Raw genomic sequence first — 8,353 nt, 5'->3', positions numbered from 1 at the left:
AGTAATAAGAGAGAGAGGGCGTACCTGCAACTTTGATCATCTTAAAGAGAGAAAATGTTCTTGTTTTTGATCGGGATTTCTAGAGAGAGAGATAGAGAGCAGCTCTCTGAGGAGTTTGGATAATTATAGAAAAAAGATGCTTTTGATATTGCTGTTGAAAGAGTTCTACAAACTAGAGTGTTCTTGGAGCCATGAGAGATGGAGATGGAGCTTGGACCATAGAAATAGAGAGACGAGAGTTTGAGAAACAAAGACAGATGACTGGAAGAGGAGAGAGAGCGTGCGTGTTTTGGGAGAGGGTGAGAATTAGGTTTTCCCACCTTTTTTGTGGGCAAATAAATCACCCTTTTTTCTCACTTTTTTTTTTTTCTATAAGAACTCGGTTTTCTTACTCATAAAGACCAATCAAACAGCAGAAAACTGATTTTCTTAGGAAAATCAGTTTTCTTACCCACTTTTGTCACGTATCAAACAAACCCTTAGTATTTATGTCAACACTTTATGGTGCGTTTGGATGGCGGAATCATGAATCCGCGGATTCATGAGTCCTTGGAATTCATGATTCCACGGATTCATGAATCCTAGTAATATTTTTTGGCTTGTTTGGCAACTAAGAATCCTATGATTTATTATTATTTGAGTATTTTTAAAAGTCTTTAGAAAAAATATGATTTTTGAAAAAAATAATGATTTTGTAGAAAGAAATATTTTTTTGTTGATTTTAAGTTTGAAATTTAGGTTCATTAAGCCAAAATCATAGCAAATTCTAGGGGGTAAGGTGGGATTTTGGTCCAATACAATTTTTGGAATTAGGAATCCTTAGGATTCAAGAGTCCTAGGATTCTTGGTAGCCAAACAGACCAAGGATTCATGATTCCTACCAAATTCCACTTTTGATAGGAATCCTGCAACCAAACACACCATTAAATTATTCCGGCAAAGTTCCGGGGGTATTTTTAGTTGCGTTTGGAACGAAAAATCTCAAAGCATAGGTAAAGTAAGCAAACCTTTACCCTAATGGATCAAAGATCTTTGCTATCAGTTGCTGAAAGATAGATGATGATAACGTTTCAAAATAAGAAAAAAATACTTCGGTATCCGAAGGATTCATAAATTACATCTATGTCTAACGGATCACCCGTAACAAAAAAAAATATTTGGTTCGACCCATAATCACATATGAAATCCCACAAAGAAACGGGTGAAGTATCTCATTTTGGTGTTAACCCTTGGGATGCTCTAATGGGTGCGATGAGATCTCTTCAGAATTTTCGGAGAAGAGTATCTATCTGTTTGTATTAGTAACTATGAAGAAGAATTCAGATCAGACAAATCTTGAAAAATTAAAAATCCAGGGAAGATCTTGAAATCATCTTTCTAATTTAACAAGGTAAGATCAATTCTTCATTTTATCTACTTCTTCTCCTTTATAATAAATCTCATCAAAATCTTCACAAATCTATGATGATATCTTATTAACTCTATCATCAAAGATTATCCCACTGGAACAGAGCTGAATCATCACCATTAATTTGCAATGATAGGTCAATACTCCAAGGCGTTTCAAACCGGTCAATGAATTGATCGCGATTGGTGTCATTTTGTTCTTTATGAAGTTTCTTGGAAGTTTCTTTTTTCGCATCGGATTCTTGTTTTTCTAATGAAAAATTATCACGCGTATAAGGTAAGTCAAGAAAAGTTCATTTTTCTTTCTTTTCATCATAAAAGAATAAATTTAGGAACCACCCCTTGACTTTCTGAAAATTATTTCCATTGTTTACTTTTAAACTTTTTTTAATACTTCAAGACTCCCTATATATATTAGTGTATTTAGAGCATGTAACTGAACATATTGTAGCCAAGAAAACAGAAATAACTGATCAAACTCAAATTCTTGCATTTTCTTGCCCAATGGAAAGACATTCAGGAAACTTATCATTAAGGTCGTCCCTTATTGCTCAATTGAAATCTTCTTTCCATTATCCTCATGAAGCTCAATTTGTTTACGTGAGGATAGAAGAACTGATTTTGTGTGTCTCATTTATCACTGCCATGTTACTTGTTCAACTCCCTTTCGAAGAGATTAATGGAAATCCAATTCCAACCATAATATTTAGAAACCAGCCTATTGTTTTTCAAGCTTTCGTGTTGAGTATTAATTTCGCTTTCACTTCGGCAGTCATTACTATCTGTATTCGTCAAGATTATCCCAAGTTTGGAAGAAAATGTAGAGGAATCACTGTCGGGTTTGCTCTTCTAGCGCTTTGTATTCTGGTTTTAGCTTTGTTACCGACTCTATACACTTTAAGGCAGCCTTTTCTTAGTTTTTTCATCGCTAGCGCCTAGATGTGTGTTTTTGTTCTTGAACCTTTTATATCTTGTAAACGATTTGGTATCTTATAACTTGGAATGTAATGGTGAGTCAATACATTGTCATTTTGAGGCGCTAATTGATACTAACTTCTCAACGTTTGCCTCTAGAGCACGTTCGCTCTATGAATATATACCACTTTGATGTCGCATTGTCGCACGTCAAAATAACTCAAAAGAATGATTAAAAACTTACGAGAACAAATAATAACAACACTAATACAAGAGCCGAAAATCTCCATCAAGAACAAATCGTAATGGACATTGTTTGGGCTACCAAGGTGCTACCGAGGTGGTTTTTGTTTGGGCTGCTGTCACATAACACTGAAAGAAAGGGTGTTTCGGCTTCATAAATTTGAAATACTCAAGTCCAAGTTGGTTTGGAACCTCAAATCTAATTCACCTTACGAGGTTTTGGTTTGAAAGCTAAGTACTTCCCTAACAGTCATATGAACCATTTTAAAAAAATCAGCTCACTCTTGGTTTGGATATGTCTTTCAAATCAGTTCGGTTTAGTTGATTCTTTAATTGTTTTGAAAGTAGACATCGAGCAACATAAAACTCATGGATGCTGGAGCAGTCTCCTCTGAGTAATCAGGTTACACGAAGTTCTACTTAAACTGTGAATCAATTGATGACAGAGAAATAATACTTGGGAGCTCTTTTCTCCGACTATTTCAGCAAAAACTCTCTCAACACCAATTCTTTTCTGGTTTGTGTGGAAATGCATATGGGAGAAGATGGTTGACAACACGTACAACTCCTAATTTGATGTCGGTCCGACAAAGGCTTCTCTCTTAACTTGATGTTTACTTAAGCATTGTCCTACTTATACTATTATGATGTGTCTATTAGATCTGTTGCTGAAGCAGCTGCTTCTATTGGTTCTGTTAATTCATGACTCGACCGTACAGTAGATGCAGGGGAGGCAACGGTAGCACTCCATGGTCTTCAATGGGTCAATGCTATAGGTTACAAGCTCAAGAAGATCGTTTCGGGAGGAGATACCAAAAGTGTTGTTGATAGGTTGAATGTTGACTATGTAACAACTTACTTTGAAAAGTTCTTTGAAAGGAACATAAGGTAAAAAAATATCGTTTTTTCCCTCTTATCTCATTGTCTCTTAAGTTATAAAATAAATCGGCCGGCTGCTAACTAGAAGTTGTTGGGTTTTCCTCCTAGTGGGGAAACCTAGTTGCGTTTGGTTTATGAAACAAACCCGGGCCCAAGTCGAGCTTCTTTGGGTCGGTGACTTAGGTCGGTTACTAAGGTTGGTGAATTAGGGTTAAGGGAAGTCTATAAATACTTCCTTAATCTTAATTAGAAGCAAGCTGCACAATTAGAAACGCACAGGAGAAGAGGGGGAGAGAAGAAGGTTGTCGAGAAGAGCAGGGTTGATATGTTTTAGCATGCACAGTCTTCGTTGTTCGGAAAATCCGACGGTGAGTTCTTCTCCGATTGAGTTGAAATTTGGCAGAATTGTTCTTGACATGTTCATCTAGTATTTGTACAGTGGAATAGTTGATTGGTGGTCGGAATCCTAGTGAATTTAGGGTCGTTTTGGACTGCAAATTTCTGGGTTGTTTTTGTTCTTTCTTGTGAGGGTTTTTCCGTCTTTCTTCGTGTTTGAGATTCATTCTTTTGGGAAGGGTTTGAGTCTCGGGTGGACGTAGTGTATAACTACTTTGCTTATTATAGTTGATTTGGTTGGACTACGAGTCTCGTGGTTTTTACTTCTCATCTTGAGGAGGTTTTCCACGCTAAAAATCGTTGTCTTATTTACTTTTAGTTCTATGTTTATTGCTCCCACTATTCTTCTATATTATCCTCGTAACTAATACAAAGGAGAAAAACTCTTGTTTCCGCTGCGCCTAAGTGCCCGTTTTTCCCAACAGAACCATCTCTGACTAGTTCCCTCAGTTTAATTTCACGTTATAGAGTTGCAGGACTCTGTTGAGATTATATTTGTACATCACCAAATCAATTTTGTTAACAACCTTCGATATTAATTCACCCATAATGATGATGATCATCTTTCTTTCCTCCTCGTTTTCGTTTCTTCTTCTCTTTCGTTATTCTTCTTTCTTACTATCTTCTTCTTTCTTCTTTTTTTAACACATGCGTGGATGAAAATCATATGAAAAATAAGAGATGTTTTTCGGAAACCGACTGCAACAGGTTTGACCAAGGTCAAGGGTGTTGTGGTGATTTTAGTAGAAATTGGGGCGCTTATTGAAATTCGTGCTTACACTTCACAATAAATTATTGTCCTTACCTCTCTTTTAAGGAAGAGAGTACTGAGCCCACTTATCATCTGGTTGATTGGTCAAGAAAACATTAAGATAAGATTAAATGGGAGGAGTGATCTCAAGACTCTCTTATGTAATAGACGTGTCTGGTGGGACCGACAATTCTATAATCTCAAGCGTTAGAGATAAGTTTAGAAAGTGTAATCTTAGAGCATCTCTAATGGGACACTCTAATAAACACTCTAAAAATCTAGTTATCAAGTGTCAAATAAAGATTCTCTTTCCTAGTGTCAATATAGAGACACTCTACATTTGTTTGGTCTTCAATGGAGATCTCTAAAATCTCTTACTTAATACACATGTCCCTCTTCAATTTAATATATAAAAAGTAGTTGTAAAGCAATGTTTTCTATTGGTTGAAATTATAAAGTAACACTTAGAGAGTCTCAAGTAGACACTCTCATTTTAGAGTTTCTCTCTATAGACACTCTATAATAAATGTGTCCAACTCATAATAGAATGTCTAACAAAGTGTTCCATTAGAGATGGTTTTTTAACAAAAACTCAAAAAAATCATATGTGGCACTCTAAGTGTTAGAGATTGAGTGTCCCATTGGAGATGCTCTTTAGCTATTGAAGATATGTGAAACTTTCTTCCACTTAGTCTCATATCTCCTTTGTCATTATTATTATATTCTTTTTCTCTTCATTTCTAAATGGAAAATCTTGGTGAACATTCTTACAATGTCTCGACTCCATCGCTCTTTTGACATCCACCGTTCAGATCCACCAACCATTGTCCTAATTAACCCACCCATTTCCGCAACAGTTATGTTTTGTGGTCTTGTGGAATAAAGATGGCACTTCGTGCCAAGGACAAACTCGACTTTCTTGATGGAACTATTCTAAAGCTGACTTATCTTACTGATTTGCATACACGGAAACATTGTAAAGAACTCGTTGCAAGTTAAATACTCAACGCGGTCACTCCAGACATTCGCTCTTTTCTCCTATATACTGATAACGACGCAAAAATTTGGAGAGATTTCCATGACCGGTTTTCAAACTAACTCCCCAAGGTTTTTCAGTTGAAACATGTCATTTCGTCAATACATTAGGAAGGACTAAGGAGCTAAGATCTCAACATAGTTTACTCACCTAAAATCACTGCAGGACGAGCTCGAGCCATTATTAGTAGTTGAACCATGCATGTGTAGTCATGGAAAATCTCTCATTGACTGGACCAACCAAGATGGGTTATGGAATTTCTCCAAGGCCTCTACGATCGCTTCTCGACCATACGGAGTCAAATTTTACTGAGGGATCCTTTTCTCTCCCTTCTTCAGTTTTGTATCTTAATGAAATGGGAGGACATCCAACAGACGATTGCACATTCATCCACCATCGATGTTGTTGGCTTGGCTATTGAGGGTGCCGATAAATTCAGACCGTTGTCCACGACGATCTGGAAGTAACGCCCAAGACCGACCTAAACGGACCCGCAATAAGAGGAGAAAGCCCTTTTGCGATCATTGTCTACACGCCATGGTTGCATCCATGCCTTATGTTCTGAACTTAATGGTTATGTTTAAGCCGACCACCAGAACCCACTTGCTACTTGTTTGCCTCAAGACCAATATGAGGACCTTGTGAATCTATCGGAGATTCAAGTACCAACTAGCGGTACTTCATTCTCCACTCTGAGCCCACACTCAATTTGACAAGTTCGTCGTACCTTCCTAATCTTTGGATCGTTGACTTTGGCGCCGCTTGTCATATTTGTGTCTCTCTCGCCTACTTTTAGCGGTACAATTAGTTGTTTGTTTACTACATGCAATTACTCGATATATAGTTCACAAACGAAAGTTTTGAAGAGTATGTCGTTCGATCAAGATACATGACAATGGGCTCAATTTTTTGGATAAGACAAATGATGAAAAAAATCATCGAGTCCGATCATTTTTGGGATCATAAGTGTTTAGCTAGAAACCAACTACGATTGATGAGTCACTTGGATGATTCGCGGTTAACTGCGATCGGATTCACGACGAGTTACACCAAAGAGTCTCGACTCGATCGGAAGATATGACTAGAGGGAATAGGGACAAAATGTTACGGATTAGATCCACATACAAATATCCTAAATTGTCCGGAAAAAGCCCAAACATAGGTAGCACTGACGGGTAAATTACTCAGGTCAGAAAGATGGCATAGGGCCTGGGCCATGCTAAGTCCTTCCCGATGCAGCCCGACCAATAGCATAGGGTCAGGCACATAAAAAGAAGTCCCAGATGGAACTGACTCCCATCTGGATATCTCACTCTGATTAGGACTCCTTGGAGTCCTATTTTGAATAGAATTCTGATTTTTAAGAGTCTCTATATAAGGATCTCATTAGAACATAAATATGAGTAGAAAATTCTGAAGAATATTTCTACCTCTGACTATATCAAGTAGAAGATATAAATAGAGAATTAATCTCAGCTATCTATCTAGTCTAAAGAAGAATCGGTTTTTCGTCTAAACTGCTGAAAATGGTTTTAGCTAACTTGAAAGACGGGAGGTCAAGTTGATTGTTTGGGTGTCTCTAGTAGAAGAGTTGCACAAGTGGAGCTCTCAGTTTTCGGGATAAAGTTGTCAATTTAGTCAATGGGAATGCAATTTTGGTATATCTCTAATCTAACTAGTTCGTCTTTGGTTTTTGCATGAGATCCTGGGCAACCTGATGTTACACGTATAGACGTCTAAGATTCCTCTTAGAACATCAGGAGACTCCATAACCCTTCAAGTTATTCATAATGGTTTTGTCCATCTTTTTTTTTCTTGTTGAAGTCTTGCATATTCTGTCGTTTAAGTCTAATCTTATTTCTGTTTATACCATTACAGATTCTCTCTCATGTGATGTATCATTTATATCTTCTTCTTGTGTCTTGAAGGCCAAGTGACAATTAAGACGATTAGGCGTGGTGATTCTCACAACAGTATCTATTATCTACAAACTTGGGCGTTGTTCATGTAAGGCCCAATTAGCCAATTAATATGTACAAGGCCCATTAGTGTGTCCTATACAATTAGACTGAGATAAAGCCTTGTTGGTCTTATTAAATCTACATGTATTGTGGACACTTGCTAGTTTTTTCTTTCTTTTTTTATGTTGACAACACTTGCTACTTGTATATGTTGTCAACGATACATGTATTGTGAGCACTTGGTACTCTTTTTTTTTTTGAAAGGCACTTGGTACTCTTTTTTTTGTTGAAAGGCACTTGGTACTTGTGTGTCTTGGGGACAAGATAAAACTATATGCATAATGTGTAGAGACTATGTAAATGTTGTCAACGATTCAAATCTACAAGAACAACTGTATGATGGACCAGGACTTTGTACTTCTGTTTATATAAGTGGAGAATAAGATGAAGGTATGCTTTTCAACAAAAAAAAAAATAGATGGTGTGAAGAGGGAAATTCCTCTTGAATAATAAATAGCTTGAACACAGAGATGGAGAGAAAACAAGGGAGAGAGAGATATGTGAGAAGATTTCTCTGTGTGTTTTATTCATTGATTTACATAGGTATTTATAGGTTTACAAGGGATTTACATATAGAAGTAATTTAGGAATATTGGGAAACTTGTAGGGAATTAAACCCTTATACTAGTGTTTATAGCGGATAACGACATCTAATGTCTAACAGTAGTATCCCCAAGATCATCATGCAAAACTAGTAATTAAACT

The 8,353-nt window shown here is 36.9% G+C and overlaps 1 long non-coding RNA gene across 3 annotated transcripts; it reads left to right on the top strand.

Moving 5' to 3' along the window:
• The first annotated feature begins 958 nt into the window (after positions 1–958).
• LOC147548021 (uncharacterized) lies at positions 959–7,889 on the top strand. 3 transcript variants are annotated; one of them, XR_015238241.1, is made up of 5 exons: positions 959–1,390; positions 1,545–1,684; positions 3,012–3,453; positions 3,553–3,812; positions 7,556–7,889. It is a non-coding gene; the product is annotated as an uncharacterized LOC147548021 (long non-coding RNA). The 3 variants fall into 3 exon arrangements; XR_015238239.1 differs by lacking the exon at positions 7,556–7,889 and having other exon boundaries at positions 3,553–4,182; XR_015238240.1 differs by lacking the exons at positions 3,553–3,812; positions 7,556–7,889 and having other exon boundaries at positions 2,914–3,481.
• The last annotated feature ends 464 nt before the right edge of the window (positions 7,890–8,353 follow it).

The sequence above is a fragment of the Eschscholzia californica genome, unplaced genomic scaffold, assembly GCF_041429995.1.
Source record: "Eschscholzia californica isolate CP2 unplaced genomic scaffold, dmEscCali1.0.p SCAF_3, whole genome shotgun sequence".
In the NCBI taxonomy this organism is placed as follows: domain Eukaryota; kingdom Viridiplantae; phylum Streptophyta; class Magnoliopsida; order Ranunculales; family Papaveraceae; genus Eschscholzia; species Eschscholzia californica.
This window is presented reverse-complemented; position numbering and strand designations above follow the sequence as displayed.